This window comes from Canis lupus, chromosome 32 (genome assembly GCF_011100685.1).
Source record: "Canis lupus familiaris isolate Mischka breed German Shepherd chromosome 32, alternate assembly UU_Cfam_GSD_1.0, whole genome shotgun sequence".
NCBI classification, from domain to species: domain Eukaryota; kingdom Metazoa; phylum Chordata; class Mammalia; order Carnivora; family Canidae; genus Canis; species Canis lupus.
In genome coordinates this window covers 33752324-33777069 of record NC_049253.1, presented here as the reverse complement: position 1 = coordinate 33777069, position 24746 = coordinate 33752324, and the positions used below count along the sequence as shown (strand labels likewise).

Here is a 24746-nt window from a genome sequence, read left to right as displayed (position 1 = left end):
TTCATGAATAAATAAATAAATAAATAAATAAATAAATAAATAAATAAAATCTTAAAAAAATAAAATAAAATAAAATAAAATAAAATTTAAAAAACTACCTGTATGTATATAAGTATTGTGTGTGTGGTAAGTATCTTGGAGGATTTATATCAAAATACTAACCATGGATGTCTCTGTGGAATAGAGGCATACATAGGAGTGTAGGAGAATGAGTCCCTTGGAGATTCTTGGTCACAAGTGAGAGAAACATAACTAAAAATGAATAGAAACATACAGGGTGAAACATTATTCTACACCCAGAACTCCAAGCTTTAGACATGACTGGATTTAGTTAGAAACTCAAAGAATGTCATCAGGCTCTCCTGTCCTCTCCTGATGTGTCTGTCACTCCTTTCATTCTTCAGATAAACCCTTTTTCCAGGGTAGCTGAAGAGGCCCCTGAACACCCAGACGCCCATCCTGCCAACTGAGCAATGCTGGAGGGGAGAAGCTGCCTTCCCTTTTAGCTCCCACAAAAAGTCTTAAGAAGGAATTGATGGTTCCAGCTTGAGACACACGCTGAATTAATTACGGTTTGCATTTAGAGGCAAGTGACAGAGAACCCAACTAATATTAGTTTCAACACCTAAGAGTTTGAGGTTTCTCCCCCACACCACAATAAGTCCTCAAAGCAGACAGCCTGCTGGCCTCAAGTCACAGGCACTGGTGTCGGTTCTGTCAGTCTTCCTTGTGGTCCAAAGGCGGCATCTCCTGCTCCAGCTAACGGACCCCTGCGGACAGCGTGAGAAGAAAGCAGCAGCAGTCTGTCTCAAAGCAAAGGCTCCCCTCAAAACTCTCAACAGCCTTGTTTACTTCTTACTGGCAGAACAGTGACACATGCCCAAGCCCACCGCAAAGTAATCCAGGAAAACTTGGCATTCCTACTGCATGGTGAAGGACAGCAAAGGAAGCAGATGCTGAAAGACTGTCTAGTGAACCAGCCTCAAGAATATCCTACAAATCCCTGTTCCTAACTAATCAATCCCTATAGCTCACCAGACTAGGGTAACAATTTTCATCCCTGTGTCAGGGGAGAGCAGTGTTCTGTGACCACTGGAATAGAAGGGACCAAGGACCACGTCTGAAAACACCGACCTTGCCAAAGAAATTGTACGGAAAAGCACCCCAGATAGAAAGCAGTAGAATTACCACAGCTGAACCCAATGATCCATAAAACACACACATATACACACATGCACACATACACAAACACACATAAATACAAACACACACAAATACAAACAACACAAGCATGCACACACACACGCACACACACACACACACACACATCCAGAGATACCAGGCTGGAAAAAGTTGAAAAAAAAAATTTAAACCCACACTATTAACTGTCTTTTTCTTGTGGGGGAGGGGTGCAGAGAACAGGATGACTTCCATGTCTTACTTTATGCAGCTCCCAAAAATAGCTAGACTTCAAGGTGATTTTTTCTTTTTTTTTCTTTTTTTTTTTTTTGGCTTTTTTGGGTTTTTTTCAGTATCTTCCAACTAACAAAGAAATGTTATTAACTTATTAATAATAATATTAGTAACAAACCATTTTACTGAAGGAGAAAATGGGACTAATCCAGGTTTTTCTCATTTTGGTCCTGGAAATTATCATCAAGAGGCAATATTTATTAGGAAGGGCATCAAAAAGAAAAAAAAAATGGGGTAAAGAAAGAATCATGAATAATGAAAACTGATCTCTCCTATTTAATTTTCCTACATCTGTCTGGATGAAATTACACCTACTAAATATTGACTTTGCTTCTAAGGACCTGAAGACATGTGACATATTTCATTTAACATAGATCACTACATTTAACCTTTGGACAAAGATGGAGCCAGAATATCTCATTCAACGACACAAAAGATAGTGATACATAAAGACGTGGAGTGATGAATCTGGGTTCAATTGTCACACCGTAATTGCCTTATAGATCCCTCTGCCGCCGATGAGAAGGCCTGGCTAACTGGCTCTGTTGTGGCTGTTTCCAGCCAGTTTGTCCTCCTACCTAAAGAGAAAGTTTTCTTGGGACGCCTGGGTGGCTCAGCGGTTGAACGTCTGCCTTTAACTCAGGGTGTGATCCCGGAATCCCAGGATAGAGTCCCACATTGGGGTCCCCGTATGGAGCCTGTTTCTCCCTCTGCCTATGTCTCTGCCTCTCTCTGTGTGTTGCTCATGAACAAATAAACAAAATCTTTTTAAAAAATAAAAATAAAAAAAGAGAAAGTGTTCTTCACCTGGGGCATTGTAAACTTGGATTTGAAAAAAAAATTATCTTTCTCCTCCTCCCCCCCCCAACAAACCTCTAACTTGTGCTTCTTTCCATCATAATATAGGGCACCAACCACTGTAGTACTAGCAGTACCTATGAATTTGTCACCAACAGAAATCACAGATATTTTCCTAACTGCTGAGTCTTTGCCATGTCATCTATACACATCACCATTTCAAAAGCAGTTATTAGACCTTTATATTGTGATAACTGGATTTCAATAAAACTTGTTTTCTCTGTAATCCTACATATTTCATTTTATGCATTCAAAAACTTTCTTCTGACTACCAAGAGGATCTATGGCACCAAAAAAAAAGGAAAAAAATAAAAAAGAAGAAAAAACACACAATACATTAAGAATGTCTGCATATAATATCTCAAGCATTGAAGCATATGTAGGAGCCTTCAAATACCTCCCTGAAGTCATCCCAGGATTAAAAAAAGAAAAAAAAAACCCTTATTCCAAGTCTTCCCAGATATATGACCATAAAACATCAAACCCATTGTTTGGACATGTTTGCCTGCTGTTACAACATAACTATATGACAATCAAGTCTCAAATCCCCTTTTGGTGCTCTTCTCCTCCCAGGGATCTCTCAAAAGAACCCTTCACTTTCACTGCTATTGAGGAGCATTATATGTTGCTTGGGTCACACACAAAACAGCTACCATTTTTCCAACATAACTGCAGACACTATAGCAGTACAACAGTTCACAGTCAACATTCTAACACACAATCTGTAAAACTAGAAGCCAAGTAAAAAGGTTAAAACCTATCAATGTTTCCTCTTTAACTCTCCCTGGCTAGGGAGAGAATTATGAGTGTTTCTTCCACTACATCAATTAGCTGTCACTTTGGGTGTTTTCCTATGGGCACCGAAGTCCAGCAGAACTAGTTCTGAATTCCAGCTCTTCTACAATTTACTGTGAGTAATCAGATATCCTTCCTGAGCTTTGTTTTTTTTTTTTATTCAATCATTCACTCATGAATTCATTAATCAATAAATGGTTTTTGAGCATATGCTGTAAGTCGTCTTTACCACAGTTCTGAATAGATAATGCAGAAATGGAAGGAACCTAGGAAGACTCAATATTAGGATGTATAAACACTCTCAAGACAAAAATCCACAAATGGTTCAGAAACAGTGGGCCCATCTTGTTATGTCTCAGAACTCAATATCAGACAGATGTGGTTTGCCAGAAGCATAGAAAAGGTAGAGAGGAAGAAAATTAGGATACCAGAGAAGTGTGTCAGAACCAGGTTAAGACAGTTGCCTGAAAAGATCTAGCCAGCAAAAGAATATGGGCTTGGAACAATGGAAAGAACATCAGTGGTTGAAACAAAGATCCACAAAGAAAGTTCAAGAGAAGACTGGGGGAAGCTACTCAGCAGTGGGTAGAAAAATAGCAGCTGTAAATCCAGGGTCAAGAAAATTCCAGAGTGACATGATAACATTTGTCAAAGGCAAAGCAGAGCCCACATTACCCAACCTGGAAGCAAAAGCAGGGTTGTAGCTTCTAGGAAAAGGCTTAACAAGAACAAAACAAGTTAACAGGCACCAGAGCTGACAGCCAGAACAGGTTGCTGGCACACACAGGATGGAGAGAATGTACCCCAGGCAGAGTGAGCCCAGGAGTCACTGGAGCATGAAACCCAGGCTGACAACACAGGAGAGCCAAGGAGTGAGGCAAGAGCCTCCATGTATACCCAATCTCAAGTGTAGGAAAATGACTAGTGCTAAGTGCAGAGTGAGGGACCTGATACCACACAGGTCCTGCTTCAAGGAGGACTGGCTCTGAACCTAGGCCAAGGTGAGATGGATATATAGGAGCTTCAGTGTTACCAGCTTTCAGGCACAAGAAAAGATGAAGCAGAGGAAGTGAATGATGGGAGGGGGTGGAAGCAACCAATTGTTCAACTTTCTTTTTTTAACTTTTTTAATTGAAGTATAATTAACATACAGTGATCCAGTTGACATATAGTGTAATATTGGTTTTAGGAGTAGAACTTAGTGATTCATCACTTACATATAACATCCAGTGCTCAATACAATAAGTGCCCTCCTCACCCAACACCCATTTAGCCCATCCCCTGCCCACCTCCCCTCCATCAACCCTCAGTTTGATCTTTGTAAAGAATCTCTTATGATTTGCTTCCATCTCTTCTTTCCCCTCCCCTTATGTTCATCTGTTTTGTTTCTTAAATTACACATATAAGTGAAATCTTATGGTGTCTTTCTCTGGCTTATTTTGCTTAACATAATGTTTCTAAGGACCTTCTAATACACTCTAGCTCTATCCATGTTGTTGCAAAGGGCAAGATTTCATTCTTTTTGGTGACTAATATTCCATTGTATATATGTACTACATTTCCTTATCCATTCATCAGTTGATGAACATTTGGACTCTTTCCATACTTTGGCCATTGTTAATAATGCTGCTATAAACATCGAGGTGCTTTGAATCAGTATTTTTGTATCCTTTGAGTAAATTACCCAGTAGTGCAATTGCTGGCTCATTCATAGGATAGTTCTATTTTTAACTTTTTTTTTTTAAAGATTTTATTTATTTATTTATTTATGAGAGACAGAGAGAGAGAGAGGTAGAGACACAGGCAGAGGGAGAAGCAGGCTCCATGCAGGGAGCCTTATGCGGGACTCGATCCTGGGATCCCAGGATCAGGCCCTGGGCTGAAGGCAGCGCTAAACCACTGAGCCACCGGAGCTGCCCTATTTTTAACTTTTTGAGGAACCTCCATCTGCACCAGTTTGCATTCCCATCAACAGTGCAAGAGGGTTCTATTTTTGTGACAGTACCATACTGTCTTGATGACTACAGCTTCAAAATCTGGGATTTTAATACCTTCAGCTTTGATCTTCTTTCCCAAGATTGCTTTGGCTATTTTGAGTCTTAAGTGGTTCCATACAAATTTTAGGATTATTTGTGGCTCAATCAGTTAAGCATCTGCCTTGCCTCAGGTCATGATCCAAGGGTCCTGGGACCCAACCCCATGTCTGGCTCCCTGCTCAGTGGTGAGTCTGTTTCTCCCTCAGCCTCTCCTCCTGTTCATACATGGTTGCTCTTTCTCTTTCTCTCTCCCCCTCTCTCAAATAAATAAATAAAATATTTTTTAAATGTTGTTGGTATTTGATAGCAATTGCATTTAATTTGTAGATTGCTTTGGGTAGTATGGGCATTTTAACAATATTGGTTCTTCCAATCCATGAACATGGAATATCTTTTCATTTTGTTGTATTTCTTCAATTTCTTTCATCAATATTTTATAGTTTTTAGAGTACAGACATTTCACCTCTTTGGTTAAGTTTATTACTAGGTATTTTATCATTTTTTTGGTGCAATTGTAAATGGTATTGTTGTCTTCATTTCTCTTCTTGCTATTTCATTATTAATGTATAGAAATGTGTAGATATGCAACAGATTTCTATCTATTAATTTTGTATCCTATAACTTCACTGAATTCATTTATCAGTTCTAGTAGTCTCCTGGTGGAGTCTTTAGGATCACTTACATCACTGTGTAAGTCCACCTACACCCAATCAAGGTCCTTCCCATCTTGAAAATATCCCTGCATCTACAGATCTACTGGGTCAGGATTTGCCAAGAAAATACATCACTCTGGCTACAGAGTGAAAATAACTCTGTTAGTAACTAACAGATATTGCCTAAGAACACACAGTGAAAAATATTAATATCAGAGATGAATCTATTACAAAAAATATTCTTCCTCAGGTTCCTGGGTGGCTCAGTTGGTTGGGTGTCTAACTCTTGATCTCAGCTTAGGTCATGATCTCAGGGTCCTGCGATGGAGCCCCACATCGGGCCCTGGGCTCACTAAGGAGCCTGCTTGAGGACTCATGTGCTCTCTTGCTCACTCTCTCTCTAAAATAAGTAAATAAATCCTAAAAAACATAGTTCCTCCCATTCCAAATGAGCATGAAAAAATCATGGGAAATAATCTCTTATATCTAGACTTAAGTTTGTGAGGTGAAACATTTGTAAACCTGAATCACAAGTTTACAGGTAAGACACTCAGTCTGCAACCCTCCCTAACAACAACCAAAGTTCCCTGTCTTGGGCATCCCTGGGTGGCGCAGCGGTTTAGCACCTGCCTTTGGCCCAGGGCATGATCCTGCACTCCCGGGATCGAGTCCCGCATCGGGCTCCCTGCATGGAGCCTGCTTCTCCCTCTGCCTGTGTCTCTGCCACCACCCCTCTCTCTGTCTCTCATGAACAAATAAGTAAAATCTTAAAAAAAAAAAAAAAGTCCCCTGTCTTGACCAACCTTATTTACCATGTCAAACAATTTCCTAACATTTTTATTGTAATCTTTCTTTCTACATAACAGGCTCAAGTAGAAGATGTCTTTTAAAGTTGGATGGCCTTCATTTTCAAAGGATATATTTTTTTTAAGTTACAAAAATATGCTTTGCTTTACCATAGGGAAACACCAACATTAAAACTCTATGCCACTGTAATACAAAAGGAGTGGGAAGTTGCAGAAATGAACATATTTGTATAAGATTTCTGAGATTAGGGTAATTTTAATTTAAAAAAAATGTTTTTCAATGCTCTCATTGCATCTTTCTAAGAACAAACATATTCAGGGCAGCCCGGGTTGCTCAGCGGTTTAGTGCTGCCTTCGGCCCAGGGCATGATCCTGGATCCTGGAGACCCAGGATTGAATCCTGCGTCGGGCTCCCTGCATGGAGCCTGCTTCTCCCTTTGCCTGTCTCTGCCTCTCTCTCTCTCTCTCGAATAAATAAATAAAATCTTTAAAATAAAAAACAAAACAAAACAAATGCCTTCCTTTCCTTGACTTATTCTGAATTAGAAAATTGAACTGGTCTAGCTGTGAATTGATTATACCATGTTGCTGATATAACTTAAATCCAGGTATTGTTTGGCCACCTCTGATGTTCACTCAGGTTCTCCTTTACAACTTGTCTGCCACTAAGGAGTTGCTCTAATTGTGTTGTCTAAAGACCCTTCCAAAGCACTTTAAAATAAAAAAGCTTTCCATGTTTTGAAAGCAAAAGTTTCTGGAAGTTTTATAATATCTCCTCCTCTATTGGAATAATTATACTAGAAGTCACTGAAGTGACTATGAGGGGTCCCTCTGGAACTGCAGAGGGAATCTCTACTTCATCACAGCTGAGAGTCCAGAGCAATGACTATTACTTTTGTTTAAAAGCACATTTCATCTTATGTTCAGAGAAACATGAACTTCTGCGATCCCCAGAGCTTCCTCCTTCTAACATCAAGTTTGGGCTGCAGGCCAAAAGTATAAGCCTAAATTCTAGGACCTCACATAAAAACTTCCATTTGGTCTTTAAAAACTGAAAACCTTTCCTATAGAGAACAACTGAATAGGAGCTAATTGCCCAGGCAGTATCTGTACTTAGAATTAACAAATAATAAAATGACTACAGTTAGTTTTTATTTCTTATAAATAATTAAAGATATTAGGCAACCATACCTGTTACAGGTTAAGTTGTGTCCCTCCAAAAAGATATGTTCAAGTCTTAACCTCCCAGTGCCTGTGAATATTACCTTATTTGGAAATAGGGGTTTACAGATGTTATCAAATTAAGATGAGGTCATTAAGGTGAGTTCCTAACCCAAGATGACTGGTGTCCTTATGAAAGGAAAACAGCATGTGACAACTAAGAAATGCCACAGGAAAATGCCACATGATGACAGAAGCAGAGACTGTCAGAAGTAATGTAGCTGCAAACCAAGGAACACCAGGAATTATTGGCAAACTACCAGAAGCTAGGAAGATGCAAGTAAGGATTCTCCTGCAGATTTCACAGGGAGCATGGCCCTGCCACACCTTGATTTTAGACTTTCAGCCTCCAGAACTGTGACACAGTAAGTTTCTGTTATTTTGAGTTACCAGTTTGTGGTATTTTGTTATGCCAGCTGTGAGACTCTAATACAGTATCTCTGCTTCTTATTGCTAATTTTCACACCAATGCGAGATTCCTGGTGAACTTTTCCTTGAAAGTATGTTCTTCATTCAGCCACTGTAAATGCAGTGATACAGAACCAGGCTCATCCATGCATGCGATGGGTTTAGTATTTTAATATGGATAATAAAAAGTCCTGCTTGCTAGGGTTGCCAGATAAAATGTAGGATGCCTCATTAAATTTCAATTTCAGATAAATGATGAATAATTTTTTAGTTATGTCCTATGCTTTACTTGCGACATACTTACTATAAAATCATTTATTGTTTATCTGAAACTCAAATTTAACTGGGTGTCCTATATTTTTATTTGTTAAATCTGGTAGCCCTGGGATGCCCAGATGGCTCAGTGGTTGAGCATCTGCCTTCAGCTCAGGGCGTGATCCCAGAAGCAGGTAGGGAAGCTGCTTCTCCCTCTGCCTGTGTCTCTGCCTGTCTCTGTGTGTCTTTCATGAATAAATAAATAAAATCTTTTTTAAAAATCTGGCAGCCCTGCATTCCACCTTATAGATTGAAGGTCTGCTTCTGGGATATTCTGTATTTGCTGTTTGTTTCTAGTCCTTGAGCCAACAAAACAAACTACCAGATATTGTGCACTATACAGGCTATTCTTCTCTTTGGTTTCCAGCAGCTCCAGTTTAATTTGTAGACACTGTTAACAATTACAGACAGATGATGACCGCTGCAGTGAGTTTGCTCTGGGTAAGCACCATGACATCCAACAGCTTTTATAAAATGCTACGCAATCAATAGAAAGAAATTAGAACCATCAATTCCATATGTAAAGATGTAATCAGCTTTTGGGGCATTTTAAATTCTTCATTTCAATGTTGTGAGCAACATAAACATATATGAACACAAAAGGGTTTTTTTCTTTTTATCAACACTAACTAATTTTTTATAAAAATGTAATATATCCCTTTATGGATAATGCTGTTTTTAGGAGACTTTGTAATCTACTGCTTCAATCTTATTTCTTATTCTCCCTGGACTTCTGCTCCTTCATCTGTAAAATGAAGGAAGTAGAAGATACAATTCCAGGCCTTTGTTAGGATGCTGGAGTTAGCCTCAGGCTTAATCAACCTTTCTGTCTACTCCCTTTTGCTCCCCCACAATTGACCCTCATCTCCCATGAAAGTTCCTCTTCCCTAGTGTCAGATAAGGCCTCCCCAAGCATAACAGAAATCACAAAAGAAATAATTATTAAATTTGACTGAACATATCAAGACTCCATGAACAAAATTAAAAGGCAAATGACAAATGAGAAAATGTATTTTCATTATATTATATAGAAAAATTTTAACATGCCAAAAAAAATTTGGGCCAAGGACATAAGCAGTTTACACATTTACACACAGCACAGTAGATGTATATGTATATGTATGTACACACATAAAAAGAGATAATAAACATATGAAAATAGTTCTAATCCATTGCTAATTAAAGAAGCCCAAATTAAAGAAAGCAAGCATCATTTTGTCTATCAAGTCGACAAAATTCTTTCAAGAAAACAACCCAATATTAGAAAAATGCACCCTCGGGGATGCCTGGGTAGCTCTTGGTTGAGCATCCAGCTCCTGATTTCAGCTCAGGTCATGATTTCAGGGTTGTGAGATCAAGCCCTGCATGGGACTTCATGCTGAGCGTGGAGTCTGCTTGAGACTCTCTCTCCCGCTCCCTCTGCCCCTCCCCCCACCTATCTCTCTCTCTCAAAAAAAAAAAAAAAAAAAAAGCAAAGAAGGGAAAAAAGAAAAGAAAAATGCATTCTTATACCCTGCTGGCAAATGTATACAGTGATAGAATCTTTTTTTAAGATTTTATTTATTTATTCATGATAGACATAGAGAGAGAGAGAGAGAGAGAGAGAGAGAGAGAGGCAGAAAGAGAAGCAGGCTCCATGCTGGGAGCCCGACGTGGGACTCGATCCTGGGACTCGATCCTGGGACTCCAGGATCACGCCCTGGGCCAAAGGCAGGCGCTAAACCGCTGAGCCACCCAGGGATCCCCAATAGAATCATTTTAGAAATCAATGTTAGGGAAACCTGACTGGCTCAGTCAGAATATATGACTTTTGATCTTGGGTCATGATTCTGAACCCCACATTGGGCGTAGAGACTACTTTAATAAATAAAACTTTTTAAAAAAGATAACAATTTAGTAATTCTTATGAAAGGCCTTAAAATCTGCAAATGTTTTTTTGTGTGTGGTGTAGTCTTCTTTTTTTTTAATAATAAATTTATTTTTTATTGGTGTTCAATTTGTCAACATACAGAATAACACCCAGTGCTCATCCCGTCAAGTGCCCCCCTCAGTGCCCATCACCCATTCACCCCCACCCCACGCCCTCCTCCCCTTCCACCACCCCTAGTTCATTTCCCAGAGTTAGGAGTCTTCCATGTTCTGTCTCCCTTTCTGATATTTCCTACCCACTTCCTCTCCCTTCCCTTCTATTCCCTTTCACTATTATTTATATTCCCCAAATGAATGAGAACATATAATGTTTGTCATTCTCCGATTGACTTACTTCACTCAGCATAATACCCTCCAGTTCCATCCACGTTGAAGCAAATGGTGGGTATTTGTCATTTCTTTTTTTTTTAAATAAATTTATTTTTTATCGGTGTTCAATTTACCAACATACAGAATAACACCCAGTGCTCATCCCGTCAAGTGCCCCCCTCAGTGCCCATCACCCATTCACCCCCACCCCACGCCCTCCTCCCCTTCCACCACCCCTAGTTCGTTTCCCAGAGTTAGGAGTCTTTATGTTCTGTCTCCCTTTCTGATATTTCCCACACATTTCTTCTCCCTTCCCTTATATTCCCTTTCACTATTATTTATATTCCCCAAATGAATGAGAACATACAATGTTTGTCCTTCTCCGACTGACTTACTTCACTCAGCATAATACCCTCCAGTTCCATCCACGTCGAAGCAAATGGTGGGTATTTGTCATTTCTAATGGCTGAGGAATATTCCATTGTATACATAAACCACATCTTCTTTATCCACTCAACTTTCAACGGACACCGAGGCTCCTTCCACAGTTTGGCTATTGTGGACATTGCTGCTAGAAACATCGGGGTGCAGGTGTCCCGGCATTTCATTGCATCTGTATCTTTGGGGTAAATCCCCAACAGTGCAATTGCTGGGTCGTAGGGCAGGTCTATTTTTAACTCTTTGAGGAACCTCCACACAGTTTTCCAGAATGGCTGCACCAATTCACATTCCCACCAACAGTGTAAGAGGGTTCCCTTTTCTCCGCATCCTCTCCAACATTTGTGGTTTCCTGCCTTGTTAATGTTCCCCATTCTCACTGGGGTGAGGTGGTATCTCATTGTGGTTTTGATTTGTATTTCCCTGATGGCAAGTGATGCAGAGCATTTTCTCATGTGCGTGTTGGCCATGTCTATGTCTTCCTCTGTGAGATTTCTGTTCATGTCTTTTGCCCATTTCATGATTGGATTGTTTGTTTCTTTGGTGTTGAGTTTAATAAGTTCTTTATAAATCAATGCCCAGAAGTCAGTGGCATTTCTATACACTAACAATGAGACTGAAGAAAGAGAAATTAAGGAATCAATCCCATTTACAATTGCACCCAAAAGCATAAGATACCTCGGAATAAACCTAACCAAAGAGGTAAAGGATCTATACCCTAAAAACTAGAGAACACTTCTGAAAGAAAGTGAGGAAGACACAAAGAGATGGAAAAATATTCCATGCTCATGGATTGGCAGAATTAATATTGTGAAAATGTCAATGTTACCCAGGGCAATTTACACGTTTAATGCAATCCCTATCAAAATATCATGGACTTTCTTCAGAGAGTTAGAACAAATTATTTTAAGATTTGTGTGGAATCAGAAAAGACCCCAAATAGCCAGGGGAATTTTAAAAAAGAAAACCATAGCTGGGGGCATCACAATGCCAGATTTCAGGTTGTACTACAAAGCTGTGGTCATCAAGACAGTGTGGTACTGGCACAAAAACAGACACATAGATCAATGGAACAGAACAGAGAACCCAGAAGTGGACCCTCAACCTTATGGTCAACTAATATTTGATAAAGGAGGAAAGACCATCCACTGGAAGAAAGACAGTCTCTTCAATAAATGGTGCTGGGAAAATTGGACATCCACATGCAGAAGAATGAAACTAGACCACTCTCTTTCACCATACACAAAGATAAACTCAAAATGGATGAAAGATCTAAATGTGAGACAAGATGCCATCAAAATCCTAGAGGAGAACACAGGCAACACCCTTTTTGAACTCGGCCACAGTAACTTCTTGCAAGATACATCCACGAAGGCAAAAGAAACAAAAGCAAGAATGAACTATTGGGACTTCATCAAGATAAGAAGCTTCTGCACAGCAAAGGATACAGTCAACAAAACTAAAAGACAACCTACAGAATGGGAGAAGGTATTTGTAAATGTTTTTTAATTCAGCAATTACATATCTGGGAATTATGTTCAAAGATCTACCTTAAGACCTCATTCACTATATCATTGGTGACAAAAATAATTTGGAAACAACCTAAATTTGGATTTGAGTCAATAAATTACGATTCAACTATATGTTGAAATTCTATGTAGCTATTTAAAAGATATGTTGTAGGGGGACGCCTGGGTGGCTCAGCGGTTTACCGCCTGCTTTTGGCCCAAGGTGTGATCCTGGAGTCCCTGGATCGAGTCCCGCATTGGGCTCCCAGAGTAGATGGAGCCTGCTTCCCCCTCTGCCTATGTCTCTGCCTCTCCCTCTTTCTCTCATGAATAAATAAATAAAATATTTTTAAATAAATAAATAAATAAAAGTATGTGGTAGAAACATACTTAATGACACAAATTATACTTACAATGTATTAAAACTATTTTAAAACAGCATGCCAACAGTGTGATCCCATTGTTCTAAAGGAAAACATATGGACATAACTGTGTAACCCTAAATAAAGACTAGAAAAACATACAAAAATTAATAATAAGCAGAAATTATTTCTAGACAGTAGGATTATGATCTTTTTTTCCCCTTCCTACTTTCAAAGTTTTCCACAATGGTCATGTACTACTTTTCATGTTAAGGAAAAAAATCACATATATTTTATATTTTAATTTAAGTATCCTGTCTTAAAACCTACTCCCTGCTGGGCTGCAATAGGTCAATCTAATAAACATGCCTATTAATTTGTTGGTGTATAAAATAATGTTTTAACCTAGTGAACTTGGTTGCAAGAAGCAGAAATTACAGTTTGCTGTACATTAAAGCCAGAAGAGTAATTATAAAAAGTAGGGTCACATAAGAATATGGCAGCTCCTGTAACAAATAGTGTGATTGGATTTGCAGGGAAGGACAGTTTCTAAGACAAAGGAAAACAATTCCAGAAAAGCAAAGGCTTGCCAAGAAAAAATATAATAGACATCAACCTACCAGCTAAAGCACAAATGTATTTATTTAGCAGGCCTGTGAACAGTTTCTCTGGTGAACTTCCAATCTGTCTTAGATTGGGTTCCCAAGTAAAATCTGAGGTGGGAAGCTGTGTGCAGGAGGATTTTAGGCAGTGTTCATGGGAGACACTTTACCTGTAAGGATGTGAAGAAGGCTGAGCTGGGCAGAAGGAGGAGCTGACAGCAATGGACTTGCAACTGAGCTCTCAGCCAATCCTGCAAGGAGCTCTGGAGCTGGGACAGCCGTTCAGAGTTCCTCCAAACTCAGGCAAGGAGATAGGCCTTCATACACCCACATAAGTCAAGACGAGGCACAATCCTGGGCAAGGCAGTTTCCTGCAGCACAGGTGCCAGCACCGTGAAGGACACAGCTGTTAACCATTGGCAGCCCATAGTCCCAGCAGTGGGGGGATGGATGGGTGTGCCACAGCCCCAAAAAGGGTATCAGGGTGGGCATCACACTAATCAGTGTGGTAGAGCAGAGTTAAGCCCTACCCCTACCTCCTTTTCAAAAGCATAGTAATCACCAATTTTTAATATTTTATTAAAGGTGTAGTTACCCTCGTAAGTAAAATAGACAAATTGTGACTCAGAAATAAAAAATCTAGTGATAAGCAAGGGCTAAAGACTGTAGACCTCCTAGGCTTTGAAATCAGAAGCAACCAATGCTGGCTACAGCATGGGGCTAGGGTGAGAAAGTCTAGAATCTGGAAGATGATGGCTCCTAGTACTGCTCTGTCCATTTGTAAAAATTAATCGAAGATTTAGCCACCCAATATACTCAGTACAAAGGCTCACACTTAATAGGAGTGAATGTTTGGGTCACCCATCAGGTAAAAAAGAAAACCATAACCCATTGAGGCGCTGGCTGAGAGCAAAGGGAATGCAGAATGGGTAGTAGAAAAAGAAATTATAAATACCAACTTTAATCTTATGGTTAGATACGTAAATGAGAATTATAGTAACCATATATATTTTTTCCTTATTTTATCTCTACACTTTTCTACCTTTTCCCTATTTTATACAAGGTATGTTGCTATGATAAACTTTTTTTTAGATTTTTATTTATTTATTTGAGAGAGAAACAGAGCACGAGCAGTGGAGGGTGGGCAGAGGAAGAAGCAGACTCCCCACTGAGCAGGAAGCCCAACGCAGAACTCGATCCCAGGACCCTGAGATCATGACCTGAACCAAAAGCAAACACTTAACCAACTGAGCCATTCAGGTGCCCTGATGTGATAAACGTTATACCATGCTTTTTGGGCTATAGGATCTCAAGTTGCAATTCTGACTTTATTAAAAGAAGCCTAATCATCATTCAGAACCAAAGATGATTATTAACACCGTTCTGTAAGCTCAGTCCAATAAAGAGGGCAAAGAGGAGAAAAAGCATCCCCCAGAACTGGTTACATAGACTGATGGGATGCTAGCTCTCTCTTTCCTAAGGAGAGAGTGTGTTTCCTCTGGACTGAGAAACAATTGTATCACCTGAGGCAGGAGTATGTTGCTGTTTGAAAATTCAAATATGGGTAGAAGTGCATAAATAAAAACTAGCCATAAAACATTCCATTAAAGAGATAAGCCACAAGTGACCGTACTGTTCCTCCATCCTTTTAAGTTGTCATTTAGGTTATTTCTAGTTATTGCCATTACAAATTATATACTGATAGTTTTGGAATTTTGTAGTGGTGTCACAGAATTGGAATCCAAGGATGTATTTCTAATCCTCTCAGCCTTACACAGCTCTGTGAAAAAATTCCTTCTCTCTTTCTGGAAGAGTGGCCAGCAGGGTCAGAAAACCACTGATAGGGGCACCTTAGTGCTTCAGTCTTAATGCCTGTTCATTGATTTCCCTGATTCTCTATGCTAAAATCTTCATACTCAGGGATCTCTGGGTGGCGCAGCGGTTTAGCGCCTGCCTTTGGCCCAGGGCGCGATCCTGGAGACCCGGGATCGAATCCCACGTCGGGCTCCCTGCATGGAGCCTGCTTCTCCCTCTGCCTATGTCTCTGCCTCTCTTTCTCTGTGTGTGTGTGTGTGTGACTATCATAAATAAATAAATTTTAAAAAAAAATCTTCATACTCAGAAGAGTGGGGGAGACCAGGAGGAAGCTCCTTCTCAAGGTGGGATTGTACTTTATTTACTCATTCAACAATCTTTTAGGAGAAACCACTTAATATTGTGCCCTAACAGTGTTTCATGTACCACAAAATAAAATGTTAGCTCTCTTCTAGAAAATATACAGAATTTCATGGCATACCTTTTGTCTTCATTCCATCTTTATTTTCCATTCTTTTTTTATTTTTTATTTTTCACCTATTTCAAATTTCTTTACTCATACTATATTGTGGCTGCCTTCAGTTTTCCCTGATACAAAGAAGAGAAAGGAGAATTAAGAATACATCTGCATACTCATGACTGCAATGAACAGAATGCCCACCTTAGAGTGCTTTAAGCAATAAAGGCACATCATCATTTCAAGTAATAAGTCTGAAGGCATATTATTCAAGAATCAGTCCAGCAGCTCAGTGATGTCATCCAGGGCCCAGGGTCTTCCCATCCTTTTGCTCTGATACCCTCCACACATTGGATTTTTTTTTTTTTATGATAGTCACAGAGAGAGAGAGAGAGAGAGAGAGAGGCAGAGACACAGGCAGAGGGAGAAGCAGGCTCCATGCACTGGGAGCCCGACGTGGGATTCGATCCCGGGTCTTCAGGATCGTGCCCTGGGCCAAAGGCAGGCGCCAAACCACTGCGCCACCCAGGGATCCCTGGATTTTCATCTTCTGGTTGGTTGTCTCATGGTGGTGTGATGGCTGCAGCAACTACAACTATCACATCCTCACACCACAGTGCCAAATGCTGAAAGAGAGGAGGAAATGGTCTCCCTATATAAATCTCTCTCATGGGGAGAAAAATCTTTCCCAGCCCTGCAGATATCTCTCATGTTTCATTGACCAGAACTGGGTAATGTGGATACCATTAGCTGCAAATACACTGAGAAAATGGGCATCTGGCATTTTTAGCTTCATTCAAGAGGTAGGGGTGGGCTTTCCTAGAAGGGAGGAGGTAGTAGAAAATATGTATTGAGTCAGCAACCAAGTGACTGCTTTAGATACAGGATTATGGAGTGGGGCTGGTGGTGAGTAGAGGGGTGGATGCATGTTTACATATCTATATAAAGACAAATCCTTTTTTAAAAGCTTTAAGGCCCAAATGTTGTCTTCAATGTTTCTAACTATATATCACAAAATATGGCTCACAACTCTCAAACACATTCTCTCACCCTTTCCTTGCCCACTCCCCTCTCTCACACACAAGAAGTTTCCAAAAAACGTCCTGCAACCTATTTTCTAATACTTCCATTTCAACACTGTCAGTGATGCAATATCTAATGTTCTTTGTTTGGAATGGTTGACATTAGCAGACATGTCTACAACATTTCCTTTCTAGATGATATATCCTTCTGCATAACAACAATCAGATGTGTCTGGAAGTCTAATGAGTCACTATGAATAAGTTGCTATATATAATTTGGTAATTCAGAAAAAAAACTCCAATAAGAACCTTATATTAAAATATAATTATAGGGGATCCCTGGGTGGCTCAGCGGTTTGGCGCCTGCCTTTGGCCCAGGGCGCGATCCCGGAGTCCTGGGATCGAGTCCCATGTCAGGCTCCCGGCATGGAGCCTGCTTCTCCCTCTGCCTGTGTCTCTACCTCTCTCTCTCTATGTCTATCATGAATAAATAAATAAAATATTTAAAATAAAATATAATATAATATAATTATAAAATACCTACTTCTTAATATATAATGCTCCACCATCTACTAAGTATTCTCATATTCATTATCTTACTTATCCTCACAATGACCCTGTAAAGTCAGTATCATTATTAGCATTTTACAGATGAAGAAACAACTGGTCATTAGAATTAAGTGACTTTGGCTAATCACAGAGAAGAAGTGACAAATCAGGACTTTAACTCACTTATCAAGACATTACACCAATTGCTTTTTAGGTCCCACACAAGTAGGAAAGAATCCAGTGATTTCTCATATTTTATTATGTAACTATGTTTTTTAAGAGTTATGAAAGTTTAGGTATATCACTTAAACTCTTGGTGATCCTTAATATTTTGTTCTATAAATTAGGGGCTTAAATAGATCAAAGGTTCCCAGCTATCAGTATAGCAACCAGGAAAGGTGACATAGTAAACCTCTGAGCTTCACCTGAGTAATATCTGAACAACTACCACTGCCACAATTCCTTTCCTTCCGACCGTTACCTCCAAAGTGGTCTTATTCATCTATATATGCATTCAAAAAACATTTATGAAGCAACTGCTATGGGCCAGAAATTTTCAGGGGGAAAGAGTTCTCCCCCAATGTCTATGCTTTCACTGTCAATAACTTTATACCCCTGCCCTGATTTTCAAATTTTTATGGAAAGATTAAAAGTGGTTTATTCCTGATGTTTGTGTTCTAAAACTCTGTGAATCTATGACTTTGGACATGAGAAATCTAATAGAGTGAATATAAGAAAGAGGGACTGGGGCACTTGGGCGGCAGTTAGTTAAGTGTCTGACTTCTTGATTTAGGCTCAGGTCACGATTTCAGGGTGGTGAGATCAAGCCCCGCATTGGGCTTCATGCTGAGTGTGAACCTGCCTGAGATGCTCTCTCTTGCTCTCCCTCTCCCCCATCAACCTTCTTCTCTAAAAAGAAGAATAAGTGGATGAGGAGGAGAGGAGGAGAAGGAGGAGGAGGAGGAGGAGGAGGAGGAAGAGGAGGAGGAGAAGGAGAGGGACATGCAGGGAGATAAGTGATCAGTGAAAGTAAAGGACTAAAGCCAGACATAGCAGCCCAGTCTTTTGCCATTAACAATTCCTCAGATAACGAGCCTCACTTGGTTGAGGTCCAGATGAAGCCAGCACTTCCACAGACCCAAACACAGCCCCATCACATCAGCCACATCTCCCCACAGGCCCACTGTGCCTTCTCATGAGATCAATGCCAGCGCTTGATGATCAGATCACAGTTTGTATTGTCCTACCTGGGACCCCGGGTGCAGCCCTATGCTGTGCCTGTGAAATCTCATATTTCCTTTTTATTTTAATTTTTATTTATTTATGATAGTCACACAGAGAGAGAGAGAGAGGCAGAGACACAAGCAGAGGGAGAAGCAGGCTCCATGCACCGGGAGCCCGACATGGGACTCGATCCCAGGTCTCCAGGACCGCACCCTGGGCCAAAGGCAGGCGCTAAACCGCTGCGCCACCCAGGGATCCCCGAAATCTCAGATTTCCTACAGGCAAAGATGGGTGGTGATGGATGTTTATGACTCCAGAGGGCCACTGTGAAGATTGATGACTTATGTTTTGCAAAGTGTTTTTATCCCCAGATGAGAGCTGCTCCTTCAGCTGGCTGCTGCATGATTAGCATTTGCTTGCTTTAAATTGGTTGCTCTTGCCATATTTCAAGACCCCAAGAAAGACCAAGATTAAAAGAAATGCCCAGGAGTCCACTGATGACTCTTAGATTGCACTTCCCCAGAGGCTGATGGGCTGACAGAGATGGAACACTTCTTTTCAGCACCACCTTTACAGAGACACACTGCATCTTGACTTTCAGATGTGGGATCAAGATCACGAAAGTCACATTTGAACCAAGATCTGATGTGCCCCTTGAGGCCACGCTGCAGACTGCCAGCATACTGTTCTGCCTTGGGAACATTTCCAGGCTAATAGCAAAATGATTTCTTATGGGACTGCTGGAGGGGGAAAGACTGAGTGGAAATTTATCTTGCAATTTAGAAAAATAGTAAATAAGTTTGAGTGATAATCACAGAAAATCCAAACTGGTTTAATATGCATGGTTTCTAATAATGTGAAAATTGATTAGAAACTATACTTACTATCTGATTATCTTTAGAAAACCTAGAACAAAGACAAGTTTTGGAATTCTGTATTATTTCAAGACTGATTTTTTGGGGGTTTGGCAATTTGAGCAACTAACACTTTAAAAGATAAAAATAAATTGCGTTGATCCAATGAAGAGAAAATAAAATTACTGTATTGCTTTTCCCCTGTGAAGCATTTTCCCTGGCCTTTCAAGTTTTGTTAAAGAATATTAAAAGCATCAAAATGAGCAAGAGGTATAATTTATAATTATGTGACCCATGCATACTCTAAAATGTTTCCGTAGTACCACTAGCACAGGTATGGAAGTCAAACTTGAAGTAGTTACAAGTGCAGTGAAAATCTGCATTTGAGAAGTTCTAATGGCTAGTGGAGTCAGAGTTTTCACAAAATACACAGAGTAAACCCTTGCCCTACAGATAAATTAGATTTAAATGAATAGCTAGTAATAATGCATGAAGTAGTCACATGAATATTAGCAAAGATTCTTGACTAAATGTACTAAATGTAGAAGTACATTAGGAAAAATGGTGACTTCATCATGGCTTATTTTGAATTTTCAATTTTCTTAATATTTAGTTAAAGTCCAAGTGACTTAAGGAATAATAATAAGTTTTATAGCCTTTGGCTTCTAGGTTACTCTCAGCAGTCCTCACTGAAGTCTGTATTAAGAATGAAAAAGATAAATTTACAAAGGCTGCCCTTTGACAATATCTCCCTATATTCCTGAATAAATTTCACAGGTGACTAGGAATAATACTGAACAGTTAGGCTTCAATAAGTAAATCAGTGAATATCCTTCTTTTGATCAGCTAAAAAGGAATCAGGAATTATCTGGCACTTAGCTATATATTTACCATTTAGAAGTAGCAATTTTCACCGAGACACAGAAGCCCTGAAAGTGAGGGACAAAGCTACATCCACTCTATTCCCAGTCACAGTGCTGGGCCACAATATAGGTAGGTACCATGGGAATGACAGATGGGACCAGAGTAATCCAGTAAGCACATAGTCTTAACTAAGAATGTGACTACTACAAGTCCAGTGATAGGGCCCTAATACCAAAGAACCAAGTTGCTACTAACCTAGAAACCCTGGAAAATGGCCAAATAACAATAATAATACTTACCACCTCTTCTTGAGTGTCCACAATATGACAGGCACATTGCAAACATTATTATTATTAATATTCACAACTCCATAAGACCAGAATGACTATCTCCATTTTACAGATAAGAAAGTCAAAGGCTAAAAAATTAAATCATTTGTCCAGTTCGAAGCAGCACAACACAGGAAAAGCATAATTCAAACACAAGCTACTCTGATAACCAAGCCAATGTACCAGACCTCTCTACAAACTCAGTGAGCCTGAATCCAGAGCCGCAAACACATGTTTATGCATCCTGTATATTTACATACTTGGGTCTATGTCATGGGCATAATCTTTAGGGAAAAAAAGCACAGAAGTCATATAAAAAGGTGATCATATTTTACACAATACATATTGAGAGCTAGCTATCATCTGCAAAATTACTTTTGTGACACTTTCCAGGTGTGATAGCCTGCATGTGGTCCTTGAACCATCAGCATTACTTTGAAGCTTGTTACGAATGCCCCACCCCACACCCACTGAATCATATATTCTAGAATAGATCTCAGCAATGTTTAACTAGCCCTCCAGGTGAAAGAGACATATGCTAAAGTCTGAGGACACTTAGGTTTTGACCAGTTCTGATTCGACCTCTGAAGTTAGAGCATGATCACATCCCTGAGGATACCTAAACAAATGTGGGGCTCTGACAGCAAAAGGGTGTCTGACACAGAGTCTCTGAGTCAAATGCTTCAGGAGACCAGAAAAGTTTAGAGGCTACAAGGGAAATGACCTATGACTCAGCCAGCGTTTAACAGGACCATAAAAGGCACTTCAAAAAGTGGAAACAAACAAAAAAACAACAACAAAAAAAAAAAGTGGAAACAAAATGAGAGAAGGAAGTCACTATAGTTCCTTTAGCCCAGAGCCACTTAACTGATTAGGATTCATTTGTTGCAGATGAAGTAAAAATTCATTTCCCCGAATGTCAATCTAATATACATGAACACCCCCCAAGTCCTTCTTTTTCAATTATAAATATGCCTAAAGGGGAATTGTAATTTTAAAGTACCTCAGTGTGAACAAAGCAACTAATTCCCTTGAGGTTATTTTTCATATTTAGATTAACTTAGTGAGACCTTATATTACCCACATCATAGTTTCTCTGTATACCCAAATTATTACTACTTTTCTCAAATGGCCAGTACAAATTTTAATAATAGCTGGGGTAATACTTTCAACTTTGGGGTTTTCTAATGTGAACAAGAAATGAATACCAAAATGTGGCAAATAATTAGGTTACAGATAAGTAAGAGACTGGAGAGAATATTTGTAATACATAGACTAGAGAAGGAATTAATATTCACAATATATAAAGAGCTCCTACCAATAAAAAAGAAAAACAACTTAATAGAAAAATGAGCAAAGGAAGCAAACGGGTCATTCATTCATCATTCAACAAATACTATTTTTTTAGATTCAGTATCATTTGCATCCTGACTCTATCCTTCCTAGTTGTGTGACCTTTAGCAGTTTTTTTTTCTTTTTAAAGTAAACAGAGGGATTGAATTCACGACCCTAAAATCAAGAGCCCCTCGCTTTACTGAGTGGGTGAGCCAGGCACTCCTGGGCTTTAGTACTTTATTTAACCTCTGACTTAGTTTTCTCACCAGTCATAAGCATCCTAATAACAGTACCTACTTCACAGGGTCTTTGTAAGTATAAAAATCTACATAAAGTATAAGAAGGCTCAGAAACTGCTAGATATTGCTATTATTATGTTACATATTATATGATTAACACTACTAGGCACTAGCAATTCTCAAAAGAAAAATAAGTGGAAAAAATAGTAAAAGATGTTTACTAGCAAAGATATGCACAGGTGTGTAGGGAAATAGCATTCCCATACTTTGTCAGTATAAACTGGAGGCAAAGATTGTGGAGCTGGTAGACAGTATCAACTTTAAATGCACATGCCCTTCAAAAATAAATAAAACAAAATAAAATAAATGCACACACCCTTTGATGTCTAAATTAGAACACTAGGAATTTACCTGAGAGTACTCAACAAAAGCATGAAAATACTCATCACAACATTTTTATAACAAACAAAAAATTGAGGGCCATCTGGGTGACTCAGTTGGCTACGTGTCTGCCTTCAGCTCAGATCATGATCTCAGGGTCCTGGGATCAGGTCCCACATTGGGCTCCCTGCTCAGCAAGCGTCTGCTTCTGCTTCTCCCTCTACCCTTCCTCCCTCTTTGTGTTCTCTCTCTCTCGCTCGCTCGCTCTCTCTCTCTCAAATAAACAAATAAAATCTTTTTTAAAAATTGAAAAAAATAAAAATAAAAATAAAAATAAAAATTGGAAATATCCTGAATTCATATACAGAGATGATTAAAAGAAATAGGGTATTCAAATTCTGGAAAACCCACTGAGAAAAATAAGATAGATGTGTAAGTACTGATATGAAGACATCTTCAAAATATATTGTTTTTTAAAAGAGTGTAATGTGATCTTCTTGTGAACATCTTAAAAGGTATTACACATTATATTGCATATGCATGAAAATTTTCTAGAATAACATGGTCACCTTGGGATGAAGAACTAGAGATTAGGGGTTATGGATGTAAACTAAACTTATTGTGGCAAACATTTCAAATCTATACATACATCAAATCATTATATTGTACACCGTGGACTAATATAGTGTAGTGTGTCAGCTACATCAAAATAAAACTAGGAAAAAAAGAGAGAGGAGATTATCATTTTAATTTTTCCTTTTTATACTATTATAATTTTTCTGGGAATAGGTATTATTCTTTCTATGAAATTATGGATTATCTTTTTTCTCTTCTTTGTTTTTCAGTGTTTTTTAAATCTGATTTTTAAAAAGCAAATATTTATTCTCTCACACAATTTCCAAGATTCAGAAATCCAAGCACAGCTTCTTATGGTGCTTCTAGCAGTGAAGATGCAAGCAAGATGTAGACCGGGGCTACAGACTCACCTGAAGGCTTGGCTGGGACTAGGGGATCTGACTACGAGGTCACTGACATGTCTCTTAACCAGAGGCTTCAGTTCTTCCCTCTGTCGTCCTTCTCACAGGGAAGTTGCCATCTTTCACAACATGGTCTCTGTATTTATACACCATTGCCTCTGCTTCATTCTAATTCATTAGAAGTCAACCAGCCCAAATTCATGAAGAAGGGAAGTAGAAGTATTAATAAATTTGTAGACATTTCAAAACCACCACAGAAGGGCAATATTTGGGAGGCAGATCTCAGAGGGGAATGAAGCTAGAATCACAACATACGGAAGTAGATATGTGGAAAGAATACTGGCCTTGAATCAGGGGAGCTGGTGTCTATTTCCTGACATACATACAGCCAGCACATAAAAAATGTTTGTTATATAATTGCATAAATAAATTTTCTGAGATTGCTCCCAAGTCTTTGGCCATGGGCATAAGAGCACATTACCACATTACAGGGCTCTCCAGAGGGCTGAGTGGAATAATGGATAGCAGAGCTCTTTATAAACTCAACACGTATATTCAATGACACCTGGAGGTGAACATGGCCTGGACCATGAAGAAGGGGCTCCAGCGCACAGGAGTCCTAGCCCATCCCAGGCATCTCCTCTACCTGTCTAGCACCTAGGACCTGGGGAACAGCTCCGATTCCAGCTCTCTATCTCAGCCTGAGTCCAGACTCCTTACAGTGTCCTACCACCAGTTAGGTGCTAGCAACCTAACATTTTATTTTATGAAACACTACCAAACTCTTCCAGTATTCCCTATCTCAATAAATGGTGACTCCATTTCTCCCACTGTTCAGCCCAAAAACTTGGAGCCGTTCTCAACATCTCTGCCTTTCTCACTCCTCATATCAGTTCATCAGCAAGTCCTGCCAACTATATTCAGAATCCAGCTGCTTCTCGCCATTTCTATTACTACCACCCCCTGCCAAACATGACACCTGATATA

At 39.4% G+C, this 24746-nt stretch overlaps 1 long non-coding RNA gene across 2 annotated transcripts in view; it reads right to left on the bottom strand.

Moving 5' to 3' along the window:
• The window catches only part of LOC102152686, a 153380-nt gene that overhangs the window by 102637 nt on the left and 25997 nt on the right, over window positions 1–24746 (bottom strand). For both annotated transcript variants that reach the window (XR_005382912.1, XR_005382911.1), the window contains exon 2: window positions 16010–16116. This is a non-coding gene — a long non-coding RNA (uncharacterized LOC102152686). The remainder of the gene's footprint in view (window positions 1–16009; window positions 16117–24746) is intronic.